The sequence below is a fragment of the Camellia sinensis genome, chromosome 10 (assembly GCF_055761805.1).
Source record: "Camellia sinensis isolate YWXY chromosome 10, ASM5576180v1, whole genome shotgun sequence".
Classification (NCBI taxonomy): domain Eukaryota; kingdom Viridiplantae; phylum Streptophyta; class Magnoliopsida; order Ericales; family Theaceae; genus Camellia; species Camellia sinensis.
This window is the reverse complement of record NC_138970.1, coordinates 158515131-158536083: the sequence shown is the minus strand read 5'-3', so window position 1 is coordinate 158536083 and position 20953 is coordinate 158515131.

Genomic DNA, 20953 nt, shown 5'->3' with positions numbered 1-20953 from the left:
GCCGGAGGTGTTCTTTCCTGACAGCATTGACTCGTGCATGTTAGACATCTCCTGAACCCAACCTGAACCAATGGTGGTGGCTGTCGAAGACAGAATATGGAGGATTTCGGAGGAAAGTGGTACAGTGGATTCAGGGACTGAGGAATTAGGGAGCTTTGCTGAGGAGGTGTATAATCCGAGTGGCTACATTGCGTCAACGGGTCAGATTAGGCCAAATGTGGAATTTTCAGTGGGGGCAGAAATTTGTGTACTACAAGGGGATGGACTTGATCAGAGGATAGATGACTTAGCAGTTCTGGAAGGGGACATTGCTGACCTCCAGATTTTCAATGAACAAGATCCGGGGGACATGACAGTCAACTGGTTCAATTTTGAGGAGTCAGCAGAGGTCACAGGGTGGCTTGACGACCAACCAAATATTGTTGAAGAATCTCAACTGGAAAAGGGCCCGTCAAGGGCAAGGACATCAATTGTGGCCGAAAGGGTCGGGGATCAGAATGCATCGCAGGAGAGCGCCAATGCCAAGAATTTCGCTTAGGATTTGGGCATTTTGAATACAGAGGATGTTGAACAGCAAACTGTACTGACGCAGTTGGAACAAGAAGGAATCGAAGACTCTGAGAGAGCTAGAAAAGCCAAGTCCCCTGTGGAGACTGAAAGTGCTGTGTGCACAAGAACAGAGGGTGCTGCGAGCACATGGACAGAAGGTACCGTGAGTACAAGGACAGTGGTAACGGAGTCGGACAGGTGTCTGTCGGCTGCCGACGGAATGTGGTGGGAGGACGATGATCTATGTCTTGCCCACATGGATGAGGACTAGGGAAGCAATCAACCAGATGATAACTGGTACATTGGTGAAGTTGACCATATGACTAGGAGGGGGCGGTATTTCAAGCCCCCACACCTAGATTAGCCAGAGGCCTCTGGGAAGGACAAGGAGGTGGAGAAACAGAAAGAGAAGCAACTCGAAGAAGAGGTTGTACTGAAGCAGTTGAAAAAGATACAGGCAGACATCTCCATCTGGGGACTGTTTATGGCTTCACGTATGCATAGACAGGCTGTCCTATTGGCAATGGACAAGGCCAAACTCTCGATAGACACCATGCCTGAACAACTGGTAGGACTGGATTTTCCAGGAGGAGCTCCCCTGATGTTGACCTTTTCTGACAAAGAACTACCGCCTGAGGGCTCGGATCACAACAAACCACTCTACATCTCTGTGGAGTGTAGAAATAAATGGATACCAGTGGTTCTTGTTGACACGGGATCTGCTATTAACGTGTGCCTTTCAAGAACGGCATATGCAATCGGGTTGAAGCCCGCGGACTTCGTGCCAACAACCCAGGTGATAAGGACATATGATAACACAAGCAGAGAGGTAACGGGGATTGTGAAAATTTAGACTCAGGTTCGTCCAGGACAGCATGAGATTGACTTTCACGTCTTGGAAGTTCCTGCAACCTTCAATCTACTTTTAGGGCGGCCGTGGCTGCACCAGGTGAAAGCAGTTTCTCCCATCTTGCACCAGATGTTAAAATACCCCCACGGGAAGGGGGTGGTCATTATTTTTGGGAATTCATCGATCCACCCACCGCCAGAAGTATCTACGCCGATTTTGGAAATCGAGCATGGTATGGAGGATATGTTCTTGTCGGGTTTTACCTTAGCCGGGGCTCGGGTTCTGCAGAACATCATAGCTGTTAATGAGGGGTTGTATGTTAGCGCTCAATCAGTATACCTCATGAACAAGCTCCAACACATCCCCGGGATGGGATTGGGGAAGAGTGGCAGGAAAGGCATTGTAGTATCGGCCGAAGTGCCGCACAACCCACATACCTTTGGCTTGGGTTATCTGCCCACCAAAGAGGATTGGGTAAGGAAAGGCAAGGAGATGGCCGGGAGAGCCAGAGCAAAGCAGGGGGGGAAACCTTTTAAGTTGATGCACCGACCCATCCAGGGTACCCTAAACGGATGGTTCGTCTGGGAGGGGGAGGACTTTCCATTTTGTGGCTTCCTAGAGCCATGGCTGAATGCCGAGAGGAGGCGCTTGCCAGGGTTTGAGATCTTCTTTGACTTGCAATTATCATGGGATGATGTTGCCGAGGATCAGACAGACCCATCAGCTGAGGTTGAGCAGAATGAGAAAGTGGATTCTGAGAGCGCCGAATTTGAAATGGGGGTAGCGCTGGCTTGTCTACTTTCAGATCCTCCGATCATACAGAAGTGCTTGGGGGATAACTTCTTGGTGTCCATGATCGGGAATGAAATGGCTGCGAGCCCACCTACAAACATTTTGGATGCATCCATCGCATCCTCTCTCATCTGGTAGTACGAAGAGGGATTTTTATCAAGCAGCACCAGGTCAGGTAGTGAGCCGGAATCTGATTCCACCGAGTCTTTAGAGTTGGAATCAGGTTCCAGCTTGTCTGAGTCTGAGTCCGGTATTCCTGGAGGTGATAACCTGAATGCCACAGTCCTGTCCAGGTCGTCTTTTTCTTTCTCTTTTGAGTCTGTTGTAACAGAAGAATCTGACGGTTTGGAAATGTTTAATGAGAATGAAATAGCTATGGCTTCTAAGTACTTTTCTGTGCCTTTGATTTATTACATTTATCAGTACTTTCAAAATTTTGATGAAAACGACGAGGAAGAAATTCCTCCGGTTTTGAAATATTTGCTAGAGCAGGAGCAGGAGAGATTTGTTAAGCCTTTGGTTGATGAAATCACTACAGTTAATGTTGGTACTGAGAAGGACCCGCGGCTGGTCCAGATCGGGTCCACATTGTCTTCGGAGGAACGCGAGCGCTTAGTCGCTTTATTAAAAGATTTCAAAGATGTTTTCGCGTGGTCCTACGAAGACATGCCTGGAATTGATCCTGAGATTGTATAGCACCAGATTCCTCTTGACCTCGAGGCCCGACCCGTTAAACAAAAACTCAGAAGGATCTGCCCGGACTGGGCTCTCAAGATTAAAGAAGAGGTCACCAAACAAATTGACGAAGGATTCCTACTGGTATTTGAATACCCAACTTGGTTGGCCAACATAGTTCCAGTGCCGAAGAAGGATGGCAGGATCCGAGTATGTGTGGATTTCAGAGATTTGAACAAAGCCAGTCCGAATGATGACTTTCCTTTGCCGCGTATCGATGAGTTGGTGGACTTCACAGCGGGGCATGCATTGCTCCCATTTATGGATGGCTTTTCAAGCTACAACCAGATTGTAATGGCACCCGAAGACTGGGAGAAGATTGCATTTACCACCCCATGGGGAACCTACTGTTACAGAGTGATGCCGTTTGGGCTGGAGAATGCTGGAGCTACCTATCAACGGGCCGCAACCATGATATTGCATGACATGATCCATAAAGAGGTTGAGGTGTACGTGGACGACATGATTGTCAAGTCCAAAGAAAGAGAGGGCCACTACACCGCCTTGCAAAAGTTTTTTCAAAGGATCAGAGAATTTCGGTTGTGGCTGAATCCTCAGAAGTGTACGTTTGGTGTTACAGCAGGGAAAATGCTGGGGTTCTTGATTACACAGAGGGGTATCGAAGTCGACATTTCCAAAATCAAGGCCATCTTAGAAATGCCACCACCAAGGACTGAAAATGAGGTGAGAGGCTTTCTGGGTAAAGTGCAATTCATAATACGGTTTATCTCAAAACTAACCTTGACTTGTGAACCACTTTTTGGTCTTCTGAAGAAAGGAAAGAAGTTCCAATTGGACGGCCGATGCCAAGCTACTTTTGAACAGATCAAGGAATACTTACAGAACCCACCCGTGTTGTCACTGCCTGAGCTGGGAAAATCGTTGATTTTGTACCTTTCACTGACTGAAACTATGATGGGCTGCATGCTTGCGCAAGAGTCTGAGGACAAGGTGGAGAGAGCTATCTACTACCTGAGCATGAAGATGTTGGATTACGAGACCCGCTACACTCCACTCGAGAAGGCTTGTTTGGCCTTGGTATGGGCTACCAGGAAACTGCGGCACTACCTGTTAGCTCACTCCGTAATGTTGGTTTCAAGATTAGATCCCATCAAATATATCTTCGAGAAATCGGCACTTACGGGTAGACTAGCTCGTTGGTTGCTTCTGCTTTTCGAATTCGATCTGAAGTATGTGACTCGTAAGTCAGTAAAGGGGAGAGCGGTATCGGAGTTCCTAGTCGATCACCCGGTGGACAGGGATGAAGCAGTTGAGTACTTATTCCCAGATGAGGCCATTCTACAAGTCGAAGATAAAACTTGGATGATGTACTTTGACGGAGCATCAAACCAATATGGGTATGGGATAGGGGTGTTGCTGATAGCACCCAACAATTCCCGTGTCCCTCTAGCATTTAAGCTCCGGTTCAAAGTCTCAAACAACGAAGCAGAGTATGAAGCATGCATTGTTGGTTTAGAAGTAGCCCTAGAACTAGGGGCAAAACGGTTGGACGTCATCGGGGACTCGAACCTTGTTGTATCCCAAGCTAAGGGAGATTGGAAAGTCAAAGAGGAAAAGATGAGAATGTACCACCAAACCTTGGACCTGCTGATTCCTCGGTTTGAGAAGCTAAACTTCGCTCATCTACTAAGAGAGAACAACAGGTTCGCAGATTCACTAGCAACTCTATCTTCCATGATAGACATCCCCTTTGGAGTCCGGATGCGTCTGATCATCATTGACCAGAAGTTTGTGCCGGCTTATGAGTTGATTGCTGCCATAGATGAGGTTGAAGATGAGAACCCCTGGTATTACGATGTATGGAACTTCTTGGGGAAGGAAACGTATCCACCAGGGGCAAATGCCAAAGACAAGAGGGCGATCCGAAGAATGGCTGCTCAATTCATCATCTGTAGAGGAAAACTGTATAAGAGAGGTCATCTGGGAATGCATAAGTTGTGTGTTGATGCCGAAGAATCGAAGCGCCTAATGGAAGCCATCCATGGAAGAGAGTGTGGAGCACACATGAGTGGAGTGATGCTAGCGCGGAAAATCCTGAGACAGGGTTACTACTGGTCCACCATGGAGGATGATTGTATCGGCTTTGTGTGATGATGCCACAAGTGTCAAGTCCATGCAAACCACATGAATATCCCGCCGTCGAAGCTGTACAATATGACTTCGCCATGGCCATTTTCAGTTTGGGGGATCGATGTGATCGGGGCTGTCACTCCAAAAGGGTCTAATGGGCATGAGTTCATTCTGGTTGCGATAGATTATTTCACAAAGTGGGTTGAGGCTCAATCTTATGCGGTGTTGAAGGCTTCACACGTTGCAAAGTTTATCAGGAACAACATCATCTGTCGCTACGAGGTCCCGAACGAGATCATTTCAGATAACGGTTCCCACTTCAGGAAGGAAATGATTGACTGGTTGGAAAAATACAACGTGGCTTTTCATAAGTCGTCCACATATCAGCCGTAGACCCACGGAGCAGTTGAGGCCGCCAACAAGAACATCAAACACATTTTGTAGAAGATGGTGGAAACCTACCGGGAATGGCCAGATAAGTTGCCATTTGCTCTTTGGGGCTACCGGACTTCAATTAGAACGTTTACTGGGGTGACTCTGTATTCATTAGTTTATAGAATAGAGGCCGTTCTACCTATCGAGATTGAAGTTCCGTCTTTGCGAGTGCTGGCTGAGTGTCAGATAGCCGAAGCAGATTGGCAGCAGAGCAGATTTGAAGAACTCATGCTCTTTGATGAAAGAAGACTGAAAGCACTGTACCATGTTCAGGGTTATTAGTGTAGAATTGCCAGGGCTTTTAACAAGAAAGTTAAGTCCAAGAATTTGAAGGAGGGAGATTTGGTGCTCAAAGACAACTGAGCTCCCATCCATAACCCTAGGGGCAAGTTCAGACCCAATTGGACTGGTCCCTACATCATTAAGTCTATTTGGTCAGGTGGAGCTATCGTTCTGATAGACCTAGATGGCCTAGAGTTCTCACAGCCGATCAACATGGACAAGTTGAAGAAATATTACTCCTGAGAGGCTCGCTAGGCCAAAAACCCGAAAGGGCGACCTAGGCAAAAATTAGAGCACAGAAAATTTGAAATTATAAAAACTGAGCTCGCAAGGTTGAAAACCTGCAAAGGGCGACCTTAGAAAAAGTTAGAGCGTAAAAGGTGAGGGTTAATACACGAGTGAACCCTAGCCGAACTACGTAAGGCTTGATTCCCACCTTTGGGATACGTAGGCAACTTCATCCTGAAGTCCAGCCATAAACTTTTCCCCGATCAACTTCGTCTATGTGATCATCTCAGTCATCTTTGTCTATTCAGCATTCAAGAGCTTCGGTTGTGATCTCTGGAGTAGTGTCATTCAGACTAAGGGCAACTTTCCAGTTGCTGGGGTCCGGGGTTGTGCATCTCAGTGACAGATCTCAGGTGTGTCCAGTTCTGATCCATATCGAAAATGGTTTTGAAAAGTTTTAATAAAAGTTGATTTTGCTCAAATTAATCTTTTTACGACTTAGACCATTTTTGGACCAAACGGAAAATTTTCAGTACCCACAATCTTCAATTTCATTGATTTCAATACAGAGTTCTCCTACTCTTGAATACAAATTGAAGTTGCTTTTTATTACATTCATAAAGAAAACTTGAAAGTACTGATAAAGCAATAAATTCGAGGCATGGATGAGTCAGGTGTTCCTGCGCCCCCTCCCAGAGTTGGTCAAAGCCTCTGACGCCAAGCTGGGCCCTACCTATGCCTCTTCATTAAGCCAATCTATGCACTCATCAGAAAGATTGCAACTAAAAGTGGGAGTGGGGGCTATAAGCTCTCTCTTCCTCCATGCCGTAACATACCGAGCCAGCTGTACGCCACGGATCGGGAACACAGCCGGGTAGTCTATCCCCTCTGCTGGGCAAATCTGATCATGGCCGAACTGGCGTTGGAATCGGGATGGAAAGTAGAACACACAGTGAGTCAGCCCGATCAACTGGATCCCAGGTTGGTGAGACATGCCGTAACTCATCGCTGGTAGATTGAGCCAAGGGCACCGCCAAACAATACGGTCTGCAGACAAACTGCACATCTAGTCAAACAACCATCCCTCATCAAGGGCATCGACTAGACATCGCCGGAAGAAGTAGCCGCGATCTGAGTATGCTGGGCAAGAGTCCACAACCTGCAACTTGTCCATCAACCACACCTGGGGAGGGATGAAAAATGAGAGAATAAAGAATAGAGAGGTGTACGTTGAGACAAAAGTGAGAAAAGGGTTTTGTGAGAAAAACCGAGCCTGAGGGCCGAGTGATGTGAGCAATATATATGTGAGGAAGGGTTGGAACATTACCTGCAGCAGTAGTGGACTCCCCGCAAACCTGGTCGTTTCTTGGCGATGAAAAGCATCCAAGCCCATCAATGTCTCGGCCAATGTCATGGCAATGCAGCTCTTGCCCTCTTTCAAGCCTTGGGCAACTTCGATCAAACGGACGCTAGATCCACTGAAGCCTAGAGCAAGCAAAAAATGAGACAACATGCACAAGCAAAGGGCATGTCACCGAAAACATTGCCAGTGATGATCACCACAGTCACCAGTATCAGAGAAACGTTGAATCAAGCTGAGAATATCCAATCCTCCATCGCGGATCAAAGACCGAGCGTCGTGCATAGTGAGGCCACACATTCGTCCCAGGGCTTGGACGTGGCCGAATCGGAGTTGAGGCAAGATTTCTTCCTTACGCTCGGATTCCATTAAAGCTTGGAAATCCTTGTAAGTGGGACACATTTCTTGACCGCAAATGCTAAAGACGTGTGTTACCGGATTCCAAAATCTTGCCACGGCATGGAGGAATGAAAAATGCAGCGGGGTGCGACCCAACGTGAATAGTGCATTTATGCCAGAACCCCAGAAATTCAGCTTTTCCGAGCCATCCAAGTCGGCAATCGAGTTTGTGAGATTTTGGGCAAGAAACTCTTCCATTTGGTGCAAATCAGTGTTGAAATGAAAAAAACTACGAAGTTAGAGGCTTTTGTAGAAGATAAGATATGAGTGGAAGACAGGTGGCAGCATCCTGGTGGTCCATGCCATTTTTGGCCGATCGGCCAAAAATAATGCCGACCGGCCACCATTTTTGGATCGTCGGCTAGTAACTATGGTTGATCGCCATTCATTGTAGCCGGTGGAATCCTCCTTTGGCCGATTGTCTTCCCTTTTATCCTCAGAGTTGCCTGTTGCTGAGGATATTGAAAACTTGTGGCTGGTTCCACTTCCAGAGCCTTTCGGTGACGATTTCGCGAAGCCGTGCCTCTGTTACTTCTATTTGCTTATCGAGTTGTTGTACTTTTGTTTATCGAGTTGTATCCCGCCTTCTTCAAGTCTTTGCTTTGCTTATCGAGTTGTATTTACACTTGGTTAACTTATCGAGCTCTTTGTTTTGATTATCGAGTTGTTTTTGTCCTTACTCGGTTCACTACCTGATTATTACGAGGCAAGTTGTAGACACCCCATTTTTGACCGACCTTAAGACTCAGACGTCATCGATTGAGCGTCGTAGACCATCTCTCAGTGGCCGTAGGCTACTTTGTGTGGTCGTAGACCACTGTTCCTATTTGGAGACCAGTTTTCTATTTTTTGAGCCGTCGACCGTGCACCTCGGTTCGGGACCGCTTAACTTTCTCTGTTTGCTCCGATTTTTGGCACACACCTTGTTTCCTCTCTCTAGAGGGACACTGTGGCCCGGGAGACCATCTTCGTGGTCGCACACCACTTTCGATGCTTAACAGTCAGTTTTCGGGGCACCCGGTTGCGCGTTTTGGCCCCCGAACCTTCGTTTTGCATCCGTCTTGGTTCATTTTTGGCATGGACCTTGTTTTCATTGTTTGGAAGGTGGTACTAGGATGGGAGACCACCTTTTCTCCTTGGAGACCACTTTCCCCTCGCCGGCCGGTTTCCTTGTCAAGTAGTTGGTCTCCCTCACTTTTGGGCCATAATTGTTGGTCTCCCACCAGACCACTAGCTTGCACTCACTTGGGAGACCACCAATCAGGGCCACCGACCAGTTTTTCCTCACTTGAACCTTTTGAACTGGTCGGCCGACCATGGGGAGTGGTCGGCCGACCACTTGAACTGGTCAGCCTGCTTTCCCATTTTTTGTCTCACTGAGTTGGTGCCAGCTGTGCCAGCTGGAAGCCACAGATTGCATCCTCCATACACGTGTATGGAGGATGTTTAACCTTGGTTTTAAGCTTCTTGAAGAATCTTTAGACCCTTGGCTCTTTAAAGGGAAGGCTCCTCTTCCCTTGCAAGGGTTCAGAAAATTGGTCTAAGGCATATACACCTCCCTCTCTATATCTCTCTATTTTGGTCTCAAAAGCCCATTATTTTTGCACATTTACACTACACCTCCTAGCCTAACACCTCCAACACCAACCTAAGCTTCTTGGAAGGTCTTGAGAGGTCCTAAGGTCTGAGTTTTTAGCCTCAAAGCTGCTGGAGTTGCTGAGCTTCAAGGGTAACACTTATTTCCCTCTTCTGGTCTTTATTTTGCTACATTTCTTAGCCATACTTGCAAGCATATTTGGGCTTTGTCATAAAATGAAAAAAGTCTTGTTTTGAGGTCCTTAACATGTTTGTTTAAGATCATTTTTCTGTTGGGGGTCATCTACCCCCTCGCATGCTTCATTTCATCTTCCTTTAAGCCATGCATTAGGGCCTTTGTGTTGAGCTTTGTTGGCCCTTTTGACCACTGAAATCTAGCAGATTTTCAGTCGTTATTATGTGTTTTTGAGCACCAAAATTAGAGAGGGGTGACCCTCTCACCCCTTGTCTTGTTTACTAGTATTTTTGACCTAACGAAGGAGCCCTTATTTGCATGTTTCCAAGCCTCATTTTAGGCCCTTTTCAGTGAGTTTTAGGGCCTGCATAACCTCTGTCCAGAGGTGGTTTTGCCATTTTACGTGTCCATCTTGCATGTGTAGAACAACCCTCTTTATAGCCTATCAAAGGAGCCTATCATTCTTGCATGCATAGACCATATTTCAGTGGGTTTTGGGGCTTTATTTGGCATGTCATACCTCTGAATTTTTCTGGTTTGGTGGCCACTTGATTGCCTCATATACTTGTAGTGTAAATCCCCCTTACTAGCTTGTGTTGCATGCTATTTTGGTCCTTGATTCTAGCACTTTTTGGCTATGCTTTAAACTGATTTTGTGCATGTTTTGGACTGCCTTAGCTCTTTTTTTAGGCCTCATGGTCGAATAAGGCTTGCTATGCATGGTTGTAGTGCAATACCCTTGCCTAGCTTTGAGTTTTGGAACATATTGCATGCTTGTGTTGAGTTGTTTCCATGTTTTAGAGCCATTGTGTATCATATTTCAGAGCTTACATGTATGCCACATTCCCATATTTTCCACTCTTTAAATGTGTTTGAGAGTCGTGCTTAAATACCTCATTTATGAGCCATTGCATGAGCTTCATTCCCATGCCTTTCGAGTCATCATTTTAGTCCATTTTCCTACTGTCTTGGACCTACCTAGGGTCTGTTTGGGGCTGGTTTTTCCATTTGTGCATTGCTTTGTGTACCTCTAGTGTAATGCACTTCACTAGTTTCGGTATTCGGGCCATCTAGCATGCATTGTGTGACATATTTGCATGATTCAGGACCATCTTGCATATCATTTCAGAGCTGGAAAATGTATGATTGTATGCCATATTTCATCCCATGCCATGCTCTGGTAGAGTGGCATTTGATGCCTTAAGTTCGGTCCCTTGCATCGGGCATGTTTGCATGAGTGTTCCTACCTTTCATCCCATCATGTTTGGTCACTGATTTGAGTGTGGCTGAGGTCCACTCATATTGGTTTAAGTCCATCTTGCATTGTGTATGCCATATTATGTCATGTGCATTGAGTATGCCATTGATAGTTCATAGCATTGCGCATGCTAGTTGCACCTTTGCATATCACTCCTTGTATGTTTGTATGTCTTTGTTGCATTGTGTTTGCATGCCATGCCATTCTAGTTGTTGCATAGTGTTTGGAGTAGGGTTTAGTCCAAACACGGAAAACGAGAGACGTTTCGTACTCAAAGTGACGAAACCTGCTTCAATTCCCGGTCGCCAACACTCTTGACTATCCATGATAGAGTTTTTGGCTTTAGGTGTCCATTTGTGCATTCATTTCACATTGAGTCATGCAATTCGACTCCCCGGCCATCATGCATCGAGATGCGTGATTGGTGGTATGAGGATCAAGGACTACACTCCCTAGAGCTCATGCAATGACGGGGAGAGTGGTTGTGCATACATATGTTGAAAATACTTTACCATGCCCCTTCCTTGCTCTTTGTTGCAGCAAACCGGAAGCTAACAGCAAAAACTAGTCAGCAGTATCCCTACAAGTTCCCATGGAGTTGTATACAGTGTTCCGGGGTCAATTGTAAACAGAGGCAAATCGAGGCATCGAGATGGATTTCCTGACAAGGCGGTCCGAGCATGCATGCATCCCTATCATTCGAAACAGAGCTGAGGCAGTCCGTTTTTTTTTATTTAAATTTGCATGCTAGCTTATTTATCTTAGTTAATTTGTTAATTAATTAGGATTGTGTAATAATTAGTTGTAATTCGTTATTCATTCGGTTGTGTATTATTTATTCCGATCCTCTGAGGAGGGCAATGTTATAATAAGTGTGCGTGTGTGTGATGTATGTCTTCCAACCCCACGTCTTTCTCCCTTTTATTTACTAGCTTATGATGGTTAGTTTAGGGCATGTTTCAATTAGTATACTTATGCTCGCATGTTTGCATTCATTCATCTGTCTTGCATGCACCGGGCTCGGCGCATCATGCTAACTGTATAGTATTTAAATTCCAGGTTGAATACATGTATCAATTGTTGCATCTCATATGCCATCTTAGAATAGCCGAGCTTATTGTAGTTGCATTTTTGCATGTGTTGCATTAGACATCTCAGCATAGTTAGGATTCATGCATGTTTTCTAAATTAGCTTCTTTCTTTGGCTTGGAGTACTCGGGAAGTGTTTATGCTTTAGCATCCTTACATGTGTGTGAGTGACTGCCATGATAGCAATCTTACTATGAGGCTAAGTGCTTATGTGATATAACAGCCTGAATGCCTGTAGGAGAATGTTGGATTATCTGAATTGGAATAATTCATTGATTGCATGTTTTAAGCCAACTTGAGAGTGACAAATCATCATGTTTTCTTAAGCCCACCTGAGGGTGGCAAATCCACGTCTTAGCCTACTTGCGAGTAGCACTATCAAACCATCTTTCAAATAAACAAGCATGAAATGTTTTGTTCCAACTCAGACGATCCAGTCTATACTTGTATGCTATGTGCATCACATAGTAAATTCTAGGCTAATAACCGGAATAAGAGCACATAATGTTTTCAAAACTCGATATCATGTTTAGTAGTGGCCGATCTTTGATCGGGCGAGTGGGGGTGCTCACGAAGTGACCTTCCCCAATCGTACCCAAGTTCCCGAGCCGAGGCAACTTTGCTGATGACGGACACGTGGCCTTAGGCACAAGTCATGGTTTCCTCAGTTCCCCCAAAACAAAATATTTAGGTGGCGACTCTGTATCTAGCAAAGCAGTCCATGTTTGGCACTTCTTTCTAAAAATTTCTTTTTCAAAACGATTTGTCGGATTTGGACTCTTTGATGATTCATCGGTCTTGCATTGCACTCTGCGAGATTAGATACAGGACCGTGACATTGAGTCCTGAATTGTAGTGAGCTCAATGAACAAAACGGGATTCCCTCCTGGGACGTTCGGGGACGTCTACAGTTTCTGGCGACTCTGCTGGGGAGTTAGAGAACTTGACTCGAACTCGTGATATCTTGTTTTGACTACACTCATGTGTTTCTTTGCATTGCATTTGCATTGGTGCGCCTAGGACACTATGTTTGCCATCTTCTATTCCTAAACGGTTTGCCGGAGGCTGCGTGCCATATGGCTGACCGGTTACGGGCTCTGCCATGATGGGAACACAATCCCAGATTTTACCGGGGCACCCGTTTTGACCTTTCGACCTAGTGCATATTCAGAATCCATAGTGACCATTCCAAGCTAGGACAGGTTACTTACCCGACTGTAGGTTGTGTGAAACCGCTGCGTGCATAGTGAAACCCTAGCTCCTAACAAAATAGGACAGGGAAACCTTACCCCAACATAGGGGTGTTTTGGCTCTCACTTGTTTGCTATGTGCTTTTAGAGTGCGTCTCTACAAGAATGCTTGTATCAGTTTACAAGTTTGGGTATCAGACCTGCGGGCACCAGTTCAGTATTTTGGGAATCAGTTATCTGCGGGTATCAGATTCAGTTTTAGGGGCAGTGATTTGGGAACAACGATTAGTGTTTAAGAACAATCTATTCAGCTTATCAACTGCATGTTGTTATACCCAACTGTGTGTTGTGTTTATTTAAGCCGTTATGCTGTCCATTTTCTGGTTGCTTATTTCCTTATTCTTGCTTTATTTATCTTTTTGCTAGGTAGTTTAGCACAATTGCTTCAGACCAAGCAGATATTCCCCAAGCACTCTGGACTAGAGGTCGCCGACTCAATCGATCTAAGGATCTGTTCGACGGACAACCAGTGTTTTATTCCTTACCCCCGGTTATCAGACGGAGGTCAAGAAAACGCAGTGTATCCGAGCAGAGGTTGCCAGAACAGTGGTCTACCCTTTTAGTGGACAGTCAGGCTGAGGCTTTAATTTTTGTCACAGAGATAGATATACCAGTCAGTCAGCTGGAATAGCAGAACATGGCAGGGATGGAGGAAATGATGCGTCAACTCCAAGAGAGTATGAGAGCCATGTAGCAGGATGCTATTCGTCGAGATGAATTTGCCAAACAACAGGCTGAGATCATGGCTCAATAGGCGGAGTTAATTACCAGACTCCAGCAGCAAGACGGGGTATCCGCTTCACATCAAGCTCCTCCCCCACCAAGAGTCCCGATACCCGGGGAGACGGTAAATATCCAGAATATCCAGGAGGATACAGACATCCCGACAGGGCCGGCTCCGCCCCAGATTCTACCTCAACTTTCCAAGGCACCTACGCCTATCAATCAACCAGACTCTCCCTTTGAGTTCGAGGTGGACCCTACAGCGTTGAAGTTGAGCAAGCTTGAAAAGTTGTTCAAGAAATCCCAGGGGGTAAAGTCCATCCCAGACATTGAGGACGGGTATACCGACGCGGCTGTGACGTTGCCAAATCGGTTCAAGATGCTACAAATCGACCGGTTTGACGGGTCCGGGGACCCCATGGTGCATCTACGTTTGTTTTCAAACATACTATGGCCGATGGGCCTCACCAGACTACAGAATCTTTCATTATTTGGCCGGACCCTGTCGGGTGTAGCGGCCATCTAGTACGCAAAATTGGAAGATGATGTCAAGCAAAACTGGGATGAGATGGTCGAGGCTTTCATTGCATAGTACTCTTATAACACTCAAATCGAGATTACAACCCGTGATCTCGAGACAGCAAGGCAGGAGCCTAAGGAGAGTTTCTTTGAATTCGTAACCCACTGGAGGGCCAAGGCCTCAATGATGACCGTAAGGCTGACGGATAAGGATCAAATACGGATGGTTGTGTGTAACCTCCAACTCAAACTGATGCAGAAAAAGATCGTGCTCCTCTTCCCTACCTTTTCAGATCTGCATGAGATGGGAGTACAGATCGAGGATGCCTTGAAGCAGGGCTTGATTGATAATGATAGAGAGCAACCCAGAAGAACCTTCAACCGAAACAACAATGCAGGCCCGAGCGGCACTACAACTGCAAGAGCCTCAGAAGTAAGCGTGGTCACCACCACTCCCCCTCCAAGAACCATGGCAGCTATGCCATTCTCTGGTGTGTCCGGAAGCAACACACAAACAACCAAATTCCAACCCCGAGGCCAAAGAACCTTCACTCCATTATATATGCCCCTGTCCAAGGCTCTAGGGGTTTTAATCAATAAAGGGCACCTGATGCCCTTGGAGCTGCGGCCATTGCCAAATCCACTTCCCCCCTCCCATAACCCAGCCAAGTACTGCGCATATCACCAACAACATGGTCACGACACTGACCATGGCTTTAGATTGCGTCATGAGATTCAAGATCTCATTGACAACAGGGTGATTGTGCCACCAGAAAAACTCAATATCACAACCAACCCTCTCCCTCAACACAACCAAGCTCCACCTCCCAAACGCATCAACTTTATCCAGTCTGAGGTCGTGTCTTACGATCCTAGTATCTATATCACTCCTTCTCACCTACCTAACCCGGAGGTGTTCATTCCCGACAGCACTAACTTGTGCATGTTGGACATCTCCCGAACCCAACCTAAGCCAATGGTGGTGACTGTCGAAGACAGAACAGGGGAGATTTCAGAAGAGAATGGGATTGTTGAGTTAGAGTCTGGGGAATCTGAGAGCTTTGTTGAGAGGGTATACAATCCAAGTGGCTACATCGCATCAGTGGGCCAAGCTAGGCCAAACTTTGAATTGCCAGTAGGGGCAGAGCTTTGTGTCATACAAGGGGATGGATTTGAGCAGAGGATAGATGACTTGGCGGCTGTGGAAGAGGACTTTGCTAACCTCCAGTTTTTCAACAAACAAGATCCAAGGGACATGGCAGTCAACTGGTTTGATTTTGAGGAATCAGCAGAGGTTATCGGGTGGCTTGATGATCAACCAGACGTTGTTGAAGAATCTCAACCGGAACAGGGCCCGTCAGGGGCAAGTACACCAATTGTGGCCGGAAGGGCCGGAGATCAGAATGCATCGCCGGAGAGCCCCGGTGTCAAGAATTTCGCTTGGGATTTGGGCATTTTGAATATAGGGAATTGTGAACAGCAAACTGCACTGACGCAGTTAGAATGGAAAGAGATCGAAGATTTTGAAAGAGCTAGGAAAGCCAAGGCTCCTGTGGGGGTTGAACGTGCTGTGTGCACAAGGATAGAAAGTGCTGCGCGTACAGGAACACAAGGTGCTGTGGGCACAGGGACAGTTGTAATGGAGTCGGACAGGTGTCTGTCGGCTGCCGAAGACATGTGGTGGGAAGACGATGATCTATGTCTTGCCCACACCGATGAGGACTGGGGGAGTAACTAGCCAGACGATACCTGGTACATTGGCGAAGTTGACCATATGACTAGAAGCGGACGGTACTTCAAGCCCCTGCACCTAGATCAGCCAGAGGCGTCTGGAAAAGACAAGGAGGCGGAGAAACAGAAGGAGAAGCTACTTGAAGAAGAGGCCGTGCTAAAGCAGTTGAAAAAGATACAAGCAGACATCTCCATCTGGGGACTGCTTATGGCTTTATGTGTTCACAGACAAGCTGTCTTAACAGCAATGGATAAGGCCAAGCTCTCCATAGACACCATGCCGGAGTAGCTAGTTGGATTGGTTTTTCCAGGAGGAGGTTCCCCGACGTTGACCTTTTCTGATAAAGAACTACCGCCTGAGGGCACAAATCACAACAAACCTCTCTACATCTCTGTGGAATGTAGAGGCAAGTGGGTACCGGTGGTTCTTGTTGACACGGGATCCGCCTTTAATGTATGCCTGTCGAGGATGGCATATGCAATCGGGTTGAAGCCCGCGAACTTCGTGCCAACTGCCCAGGTGATTCGGGCGTATGATAACACAAGCAGGGAGGTGATGGGGACTGTCAAAATTCAAACCCAGGTTGGTCCAGGACAACACGAGACCAATTTCCATGTCCTGGATGTTTCCGCAATCTTTAACCTACTTTTGGGGTGGCCGTGGCTGCACCAGGTAAAGGCAGTTTCTTCCATCTTGCACCAGATGTTGAAATACCCTCACGGAAAGGGGGTAGCTATTGTTTTTGGAAATTCATCAATCCATCCGCCACCGGAGGTGTCTACACCAGTCTTGAAAATCGAGTACGACACGGAGGATGTGTTCTTATCGGGGTTTACTCTGGCTGAGGCTCGAGTCGTGCAAAACAACATGGCTGTTGATGAGGGAGTGTATGTCAGCGTACAATCAATATACCTCATGAACAAGCTTCAACACATCCCCGGGATGGGATTGGGAAAGAGTGGCCGGAAAGGCATCGCAGTATCGGCCGAAGTGCCGCACAACTCGCATACCTTTGGCCTGGGTTATCTGCCCACCAAAGAGGACTGGGTGAGGAAAGGTAAGGAAATGGCCGGAAGGGCCAGAGCAAAACAGGCAGGGAAGCCATATGAGTTAATGCACCGACCCATTCAGGGTACCCTAAACGGATGCTTCGTCCGGGAGGGGGAGGATTTTCCATTTTGTGGCTTCCCAGAGCCATGGTTGAATGCGGAGAGGAAGCGCGTGCCAGGGTTTGAGATCTTTTTCGACCTGCAGTTATCCGGGGATGATGTTGCCGAGGAGCAGACAGACCCATCAGTTGAGGTTGAGCAGTGTAAAAATGTGGATTCCGAGGACGCCGAAACTGAAATGAGGGTAGCGCTGGCTTGTCTACTTTCAGATCCTCCGATTGAACAGAAGTGCTTGGGGGATAACTTCTTGGTGTCCATGATCGGAAATGAAACGGCTGCGAGCCTACCGTCAAACATTTTGGATGCATCCATCGCACCCTCCCTCATCTGGCAGTACGAAGAGGGATTTTTATCAAGCAGCACCGGGTCAGGTAGTGAGCCGGAATCTGATTCCTCAGAATCTATTACTGAGTCTGAGTCCAGTATTCCTGGGGGTGACAACCCGGACACCACAGTCCTGTCTAGGTCGTCTTTTTATTTCTCTTTTGAGTCTGTTGTAACAGAAGAATCAGACGATTTGGAAATGCTTAATGAGAATGGAATGGATGTGGTTTCTGAGTACTTTTCTGTGCCCTTGATTTATTGTATTAATCAGGACTTTCAAAATTTTGATGAAAACGACGGGGAAGAAATTCCTCCGATTTTGTAACGCTTAATTGATCAAGAGCAGGAAAGATTTGTTAAACCTTTAGTTGATGAAATCACTACTGTTAATGTTGGTACTGAGGAGAACCCGCGGCTGGTCCAGATCGGGTCCACGTTGTCTTCAGAGGAACGCGAGCGCTTAGTCGCTTTATTAAAAGATTTCAAAGATGTTTTTGCGTGGTCCTACGAAGACATGCCTGGAATCGATCCTGAGATTGTACAGCACCGGATCCCGCTTGACTCAAAGGCCCGACCCGTTAAACAGAAACTCAGAAGGATCCGCCCGGACTGGGCCCTCAAGATTAAAGAAGAGGTCACCAAGCAAATTGACGCAGGGTTCCTGCTGGTATCTGAATACCCAACTTGGTTGGCCAATATTGTTCTGGTGCCGAAGAAAGATGGCAGGATCCGGGTATGCGTGGATTTCAGGGATTTGAATAGAGCCAGTCCGAAGGACAACTTTCCCTTACCGCATATTGATGAGTTAGTGGACTTTACAGCGGGACAAGCTTTGCTTTCGTTCATAGATGGATTCTCGGGCTACAATCAGATAGTGATGGCACCTGAAGATCGGGAGAAGACTGCTTTCACCACCCCGTGGGGGACTTACTGCTACAGGGTGATGCCATTTGGATTGAAGAATGCTGGGGCTACATATCAACAGGCCGCGACCACAATATTGCACGACATGATCCATAAAGAGGTTGAGGTGTATGTGGACGACATGATTGTCAAGTCCAAAGAAAGAGAGGGCCACTACACCGCCTTGCAAAAGTTCTTCCAAAAGATCAGAGAATTTCGGTTGCGGCTGAATCCTCAGAAGTGTACGTTCGGTGTTACAGAAGGGAAAATGCTGGGGTTTCTGATTACATAGAGAGGTATCGTAGTCGACCCTTCCAAAATCAAGGCCATCTTAGAAATGCCACCACCAAGGACTAAAAAGGAGGCGCGAGGCTTTCTGGATAAAGTGCAATTCATAAGACGGTTTATCTCAAAATTAACCTTGACTTGTGAACCACTTTTTGGTCTTCTGAAGAAAGGAAAGAAGTTCCAATGGGACGGCCGATGCCAAGCTGCTTTTGAACAGATCAAGGAATACTTACAGAACCCACCCGCGTTATCACCGCCCGAGCCGAGGAAACCGTTGATTTTGTATCTTTCAGTGACTGAGACTACAATGGGCTGCATGCTCGCGCAAGAGTCTGAGGAGAAGGTGGAGAGGGCTATTTACTATCTGAGCAAGAAGATGCTGGAGTATGAAACCCGCTACACACCATTGGAAAAGGCTTACTTAGCCTTGGTATGGGCTACCAGGAAGCTACGGCACTACCTGTTAGCTCACTCTGTAATGTTGGTTTCAAGATTAGATCCCATCAAATATCTCTTCGAGAAACCGGCACGTACGGGTAGGCTAGCTCGATGGTTGCTGTTGCTCTCCGAATTCAATCTGAAATATGTGACACGCAAGTCAGTCAAGGGAAGAGCAGTAGCAGAGTTCTTAGCCGATCATCCAGTGGAAGGAGGTGAAGCAGTTGAGTACTTATTCCCAGATGAGGCCATTTTGCATATCGAAGACGAAACTTGGACGATGTACTTTGACGGAGCGTCAAACCAATACGGGTATGGGATAGGGGTGTTGCTAATAACACCCGACAATTCCCGTATCCCTCTAGCCTTCAAAATCTGGTTCAAAGTCTCAAACAACGAAGCAGAATATGAAGCATGCATTGCTGGTTTAGAAGCAGCCCTGGAACTAGGGACAAAGTGATTGGACGTCATCGGAGACTCGAACCTTGTTGTATCTCAAGCGAAAGGAGATTAGAAAGTCAAAGAAGAAAAGATGATACTCTACCATCAGACCCCGGACTTGCTAATTCCTCAGTTTGAGAAGCTAAACTTTGCTCATCTACTAAGAGAGAACAGCAAGTTCGCAGATTCACTAGCAACTCTATTTTCCATGATAGACATCCCTTTCGGAGTCCGGATACGTCCGATCATCATTGACCAGAAATTTGCGCCAGCTTACGAGTCGATTGTTGCTATAGATGAGGTTCAAGATGAGAACCCCTGGTACTACAATGTCTGGAACTTCTTGGAAAAAGAGGCGTATCCACCAGGGGCAAATGCCAAGGATAAAAGGGCAATCAGAAAAATGGTCGTTCAGTTCATCATCTGCGGGGGTAAATTGTACAAGAGAGGTCATCTAGGAATGCATAAGTTGTGCATTGACGCCGAAGAATCGAAGCGCTTAATGGAGGCCATCCATGGAGGAGAGTGAAGAGCGCATATGAACGGGGTAATGTTAGCTCGGAAGATCCTCTGACAGGGTTACTACTAGTCCACCATGGAGGAGGATTGTATTGGCTTTGTTCGATGATGCCACAAATGTCAGATCCATGCAAACCGCATGAACATCCCGCCGTCGAATCTGCACAATATGACTTCGCCATGGCCATTTTCAGTTTGGGGAATCGATGTGATCAGGGCCGTCACTCCAAAAGGGTCTAATGGGCATGAGTTCATCCTGGTCACGATAGATTATTTCACAAAGTGGGTTGAGGCCTAGTCTTATGCGGTGTTGAAGGCTTCACACGTTGCAAAGTTCATCAGAAACAACATCATCTGTCGCTATGGGGTCCCAAACGAGATTATTTCAGATAACGGTTCCCACTTCAAGAAGGAAGTGATTGACTTGTTAGAAAAATACAACGTAGCTTTTCATGAGTCATCCACATATCGGCCACAGACCAATGGAGCGGTTGAGGCCGCCAACAAGAACATCAAACACATCTTGCAGAAGATGGTGGAAACCTACCGGGACTGGCCAGATAAGCTGCCATTTGTTCTGTGGAGTTACCGGACTTCAATCAGAACGTCTACTGGGGCGACTCCATATTCATTAGTTTATGGGATGGAGGCCGTTCTATCTATTGAAATTGAGGTTCCGTCATTGAGAGTGCTGGCTGAGTGTCAGATAGCCGAAGCAGATTTGAAGAACTCATGCTCTTTGATGAACTCATGCTCTTTGATGAAAGAAGACTGAAAGCACTGTACCATGTTTAGGGTTATCAACGGA